General features: G+C 45.8%; 1 non-coding gene across 1 annotated transcript; it reads right to left on the bottom strand.

The window, feature by feature from the left end:
* Positions 1-5,083: 5,083 nt before the first annotated feature.
* LOC129480042 (U6 spliceosomal RNA) lies at positions 5,084-5,190 on the bottom strand. Its single transcript, XR_008656932.1, has one exon. It is a non-coding gene; the product is annotated as a U6 spliceosomal RNA (small nuclear RNA).
* Positions 5,191-6,360: the final 1,170 nt, after the last annotated feature.

Genomic DNA, 6,360 nt, shown 5'->3' with positions numbered 1-6,360 from the left:
TTGCAGGCTACATGGCCTTGAGCATGTTACTTAACTCCGTGTGCAGCTGTCTGTATTTAAATAGGGACCTTATCCCCTAACAAGACCCAAAAGACCTTATAGGGCCCTGCACTCCCTGCTGTTTTCAGCCTGAGCTCACACTCACTGACTCTTTCTGCCTCAACTACATAAACCTCTTTTATTTATTTATTTATTTATTTATTTATTTATTTATTTGAGATGGAGTCTCATTTTGTCACCCAGCCTGGGGTGCAGTGGCAAGATCTCAGCTCACTGCAACCTCTGCCTCCTGGGTTCAAGCACTTCTCTGGCTCAGCCTCCGGAGTAGCTGGAATTACAGCACCCGCTACCACACTCAGCTAATTTTTGTATTTTTAGTAGAGATGGGGTTTCACCATCTTTGCCAGGCTGGTCTTGAACTTCTAACCTTGTGATCCACCCGCCTCGGCCTCCCAAAATGTTGGGATTACAAGCGTGAGCCACCGTATCCGGCCTATAAACCTCTTTTAACTTGGGTTTACTGTGCTCCTTTCTGCCCCAGGCCTTTGCACACGCTGTTTCCTTCGTCTGCAATAGTCTTGCCCTCACCTCGCTAATTAACTACTACATTAGGTCTAAGACCTACTCCTTCAGGGAAACCTCTGATCTCCCTGAATAGGTTAAATCTCTCTGATTATAGTGTTTTTTAGTATCAGGAACTTCTACCTGATGTCACTTAATGATTGCTTTTTGTGTAATTATTTGCTTAATGTTTGTCTCCTACTAGAACAGGGGTCAGCAAACCATAACCAGCTTTGGCCTGAAGCCTGTTTTTATAAAAAAGCTTTATTGGCACGCAGCCACACCTACTTTTTTACATATTGTATGTGGTTGCTTTTTCACTACAGTGGCAGAGTTGAGTAGTTGCAGCAGAGGCCTTATGGCCCACAAAACCTAAAATACTTACAATCTGGTCCTTTATGGAAAAAAAAATTGCCAATCCCTGTATAATCTCCATGAAAGCAAGCACAAGGTCTATTTTTGCTTACTTGCTTATCCTCAGCATCTAGCATAGTGTCTGCCACATAAAAGATGCACAATATTTATTTTAAAAGAGTGAATGCAAGAAGATTTTTTAAATGACTATTTTGCCAGAGTGTTGAAAGAGTTAAATAAGATACAGTATTATTTTTTAAAAACCAGCAACGTATGCCTAGAACACAGTAGGTGTTTAATAAAAAATAAATGTTAGCAGTTTGTTGTTGTTGTTATTCTCAGCCTTTCCTTAGTCAGTGCTGTTTTTGTTTTTTGAGATGGAGTCTCGGTCTCTCGCCAAGGCTGGAGTGCAGTGCCACGATCTTGGTTCACTGCAACCTGCACCTCCCGGGTTCAAGCAATTCTCTGCCTCAGCCTCCTGAGTAGCTGGGATTACAGGTGCCCGCCACCACGCCTGGCTAATTTTTTGTATTTTTAGTAGAGATGGGGGTTTCACCATCTTGGCCAGGCTGGTCTTGAACTCCTGACCTCGTGATCCACCCACCTGGGCCTCCCAAAGTGCTGGGATTACAGGCGTGAGCCACCGTGCTGGGCATTTTTTTTTTTTTTTTTTTTAGACAGAGTCTTGCTCTGTCACCCAGGCTGGAGTGCAGTGGTGCGATCTCAGCTCACTGCACCTCTGCCTCCTGGGTTCAAGCGATTCTCCTGTCTCAGCCTCCCTCCCGAGTAGCTGGGATTACAGGCATGCGCCACCATGCCTGGCTAATTTTTGTATTTCTAGTAGAGATGGGGTTTTGCCATGTTGGCCAGGCTGGTCTCGAACTCCTGAACCCGGGTGATCCACCTACCTCGGCCTCCCAAAGTGCTGGGATTACAGGCATGAGCCACCACGACCAGCTGTCAGTGCTTTTGAGTCCTCTCTGTTGTACTAGACTAAACTGTCCTCTGACCCAGGTGCACTCCTGTCTTCCATATCTTGTCCTCTGGCCTTGGTCTCCTGGAGGAGAAAGGGATTTCCATTTCTGTCTTCAGGACTCCTTCCTTGGACCCAGATTGTTAGCAATCTCTTCTCCACCTTTCCTAGAGATTTCCTTTTATGATGTTTAGTCTATTTGAAGCATATTATTTGCAAGCCTTGTCATAGTGTTTGGGTGACGCCCCTTTAACCTGTCCTTGGGGCTTTGCTTCACCAGGGTCATCTAAATGATGAGAGTTCTATCTTTCTTTAAGGCCATCTCCTGCAGGGACAGCAGACAACTGCCTGTGGTTGGTCAGGAGATGCTGGAAGACTGGAGGAGAGCTCCTGATGGGGCAGCAATGAGCAGAGGCTTGTGGACTGGACCTGTGTGGTTTCGTAGGTGAGAGGAGTGGGCAAAGGAGAGCAGGCTCAAAGCCCGGCCTAGAAGCTGTTTAGTCTGAAGGTGGCCCAGCTGGATGTAGAATCCAAAAGAAGGGAAGGTTTGGTAAAACTAGGGTCAGCAAACTGTCACCTGCAGGCCAAATCCAGCTTGCCCCCAGTTTTTATGTAACTTTTACACTAAGCATGGTTTTACCTTTTTATATGATTGGAGAAAAAAAGCAAAAGAAGAATAGTATTTTGTGACACATAAAAATTTTAGGAAATTCAAATGTCAGTGTCCATCAATAAAGCTTTATTGGAACATAGTCCTGCCCATTCACTTATGACTATGGCTACTTTCATGTTACAACAGCACAGTTGAGTAGTTGGCTACAGAGACCACATGGCCCGTAAAGCCTGAAATATTTACTGTCTGGCCCTTTACAGAAAAAATTTACCAACCCCCAAGTTCTACTATTAGTTTGAGCTGTGACAGTGGCTTTGACCCAAGCCCATCAGAACACCTTCCCTGTTCAGTGTTGTGTGACCTCTGCAAACCCCACCAGGTCCCATCCTAGGAGCGGTAGGGAGAGAACAGGTTAATTAGATGGGCTAATTTGAGGAACTATTCTTTCAAGAGGTGAGAAGGGATGAAATGAGAGAATGGGATGGAGTTAAGACCATGGGCTCTGATTCAAATGTTGATTTCACCACTTATAGCAGTGGGACCTTGAGCAAGTGTCTTAACCTCTCTGAGCAGCAGTTTCCATATAATAAAATGTGAATAATTATATGGTCAAATATATAGTGTCGTTGTGAGGAGCAAATGAGCTAATGCATCAACAATGTCTGGCATATGGTAGACACTCAATAAATATTCACTGCTATTAATTACTATGATTAGATGGAGTACAACAGAGGAAGAGTTGGCCTGGGAGAGGAAAAATCTATCTTTCTTTGAGCAGCATGTGGAATAGAGTAAAAACAATAGGCATTCGAGATAAACAGACCTGGGATCAATTCCCTTTGTTAGTGATGCTATGTGACTTTAGTAAAGTTGATTAACTTCTGAGCCTCAGTTTTCCCCTCTCTATGGAACTCAAATGTCAAGGGGTGGGGGTGGGGGTCCTTCCCGCTCTTGAATTTAGGAAATATACTTCCTTTATAGTACTGCCTGTCACCATCTCAGGTGAAACACACGTGGCTTCTGCTTCACCCTATGCCAGAAAGCCCATTCAAAAATTCTCTTTCAGCATTTCATGAGCTTAGTAAATTTACTTGAGATTTTAAGACTTATGCTTTTGAGGGTAGGGGCATATTGTGCCACACAAAGCCTTTCTCTAAAGCTCCTGCTCTTTTCTTGCCTCTGCCCCTCCCCTCTTCTTTCTGAGTGAGGAGCCCACCATCCCCTCACCCTGCCCATTCCACACATATTTCCTCATCTCTCTCCCCTCCCCCAACATTGTCCAAAGAGGCTGATCAAGGCATTTTCCCATGAAGATGATTCTCTCCCCAAGATAAATTTTTTTTTTTTTTTTTTTTTAGACAGTCTTGCTCTGTCACCCAGGCTGGAGTGCAGACTGCAATTTCCACCTCCTGGGCTCAAGCTATTCTCATGCCTCAGCCTCCTGAGAAGCTGGGATTACAGGCGTGCACCACCACACCCGGCTAATTTTTTGCATTTTTAGTAGAGACGGGTTTTGCCATGTTAGCCAGGCTGGTCTCAAACTCTTGACCTCAAGTCATCCACCCACCTCCCAAAGTGCTGGGATTACAGCCCTGAGTCACCACACCTCACCCCCAAGAGAAATTCTCATACCAGCTGCTAAAAGAATATGAGTTCCTCCATCCCCTAACAAGCAAAACAGGGATAATTATGCCTACCTCACAGGGTGAGGTAATGTTTCTGCAAGCTGCTGGCACATAGCAGGCAGTCAATAAATGTTAGCTCCCTCCTCCTTTGATTCTTCCTTTGTGAAGTGAAGGAACAAAGAGAGATATTGAGAGATATTTTGAGGTGGGGAGGAGAGTGGATAAAGCAGCCAAGAAGGTCATCTCCTTGACCATCACCCTCCAGTAAAGTGGAAGAGATTATTTGCCAAGAGCAACTGGAAGAGGTGGAGGGGCTCAGGGCAGAAGCTAGACAAGCCTGGTTTATACTGGAGTCCACCCAAAAGGGTTTGGTTACTAGAACAGCAGTTCCTCTACATAAATCCTTCAGGTCCTTGAAAAATGTTATTAAATCACTTCTGCATCATAAATAATCCTAATTTTATTACTCGGCCCTCTCAGGCCAAGGTATGAGTCCTGCAAGCTCCCTCTCCTGCTGAGCTGCAGGCCCAGGCACACAGCTGCACAGGGGCAGGATCCCAGGCTTGGCTGACTAGGATCCAGTGGCCTGTATTATCTGCTGGCTTTCTCTGATGTTTTCCAAGCTGTTTCATTTTTTTATTTTTCTTTAAAAAAACTTCCTTAAAAAAATATGGGCCAGGCGCGGTGGCTCACACCTGTAATCCCAGCACTTTGGGAGGCTGAGGCGAGTGGATCACGAGGTCAGGAGATGGAGACCGTCCTAGCCAACACAGTGAAACCCTGTCTCTGCTAAAAATACAAAAAATTAGCCGGGCGTGGTGGCGGGCACCTGTAGTCCCAGGTACTCGGGAGGCTGAGGCAGGAGAATGGCGTGAACCCGGGAGACGGAGCTTGCAGTGAGCCGAGGTCGTGCCACTGCACTCCAGCCTGGGTGACAGAGCCAGACTCTGTCTCAAAAAAAAAAAAGAATGCTTCACAGATTTTCATGTCATCCTTACGCAGGGGGCATGCTAATCTCCTCTGTATTGTTCCAGTTTTAGTATACGTGCTGCCAAAGTGAGCACTCCAAGCCCTTTAGAAGTTGAGTTTGTCTTAGTAATCTTCCTTGAGGCGTAGGACTCCAAATCGGAGGTTTATTAGCAAGGTCCTGTGTGCAGACGCATGGGAATCTGGGAATTCTGTTACTCGTCTATTTAGATACATCTCTTGTCCTGTTTGTTTGTGTTAGTTAGCTTTTCTTTTTCTTTTTTTTTTAAACCACGGATTTTTTTTTTTTCCCAGACAGTGTCTTGCCATGTCGCCCAGCTGGAGTGCAATGGCGTGATCTCGGCTCACTGCAACCTCCGCCTCCTGGGTTCAAACGATTCTCCTGCCTCAGCCTCCTGAGTAGCTGGGATTACAGGTGCCCGCCACTATGTCTGGCTAATTGTTTTTTGGGTTTTTTTTGTATTTTTAGTAGAGACGGGGTTTCACCATGTTGGCCAGGCTGGTCTCCAACTGCTGACCTTGTGATCTGCCCACCTCAGCCTCCCAAAGTGCTGGGATTACAGGCGTGAGCCACTGCACCCACACCCGGCCCTGTATCTTTTCGTTTATCTTTTTTTTTTTTAATTTTAGAGACGGGGTCTTGGCTGTATTGCCCAGGCTGGAGTGCAGTGGCTGTACACAGACTCAATCATATCACTCTACAGTCTCAAACTCCTGGGCTCAAGCAGTACTCCTGCCTTAGCCTCTTGAGGACTGCAGTTACATGCCACTGCGCTGGGCTGTGTCTATAATTTTTTAACCCACAGATTTCATGTAGCTTTTCTTCCCAGAGCAAAGTAAGTTGAAAAGTAGCAACACCAGCTGGGCATGGTGGCTCACGCCTGTAATCCCAGCATTTTGGGAGGCTGAGGGGGGCGGATCACGAGGTCAGAAGTTTGAGACCAGCCTGGCCAACATGGAGAAACCCTGTCTCTACTAAAGATACAAAAAATTAGCCGGGCATGGTGGTGCACACCTATAATCCCAGCTACTCAGGAGTCCAAGGCAGGAGAATTGCTTGAACCCAGGAGGTGGAGGTTGCAGTGAGCCGAGATCGTGCCATTGCACTCCAGCCTGGGTGACAGAGCGAGACCCTGTCTCAAAAAAAATTAAAAAAAAAATTAAATAGTTAAAAAAAAGTAGCAACACCTGTCTCTATTATGTGGCATTCTGGGCTTTAAAAAGAACCCCAAAACTAGAGTTTAGGA

This window comes from Symphalangus syndactylus, chromosome 3 (assembly GCF_028878055.3).
Source record: "Symphalangus syndactylus isolate Jambi chromosome 3, NHGRI_mSymSyn1-v2.1_pri, whole genome shotgun sequence".
In the NCBI taxonomy this organism is placed as follows: Eukaryota; Metazoa; Chordata; class Mammalia; order Primates; family Hylobatidae; genus Symphalangus; species Symphalangus syndactylus.
The sequence above is the reverse complement of the archived record's forward strand: the minus strand, read 5'-3'. Positions and strand labels throughout refer to the sequence as shown.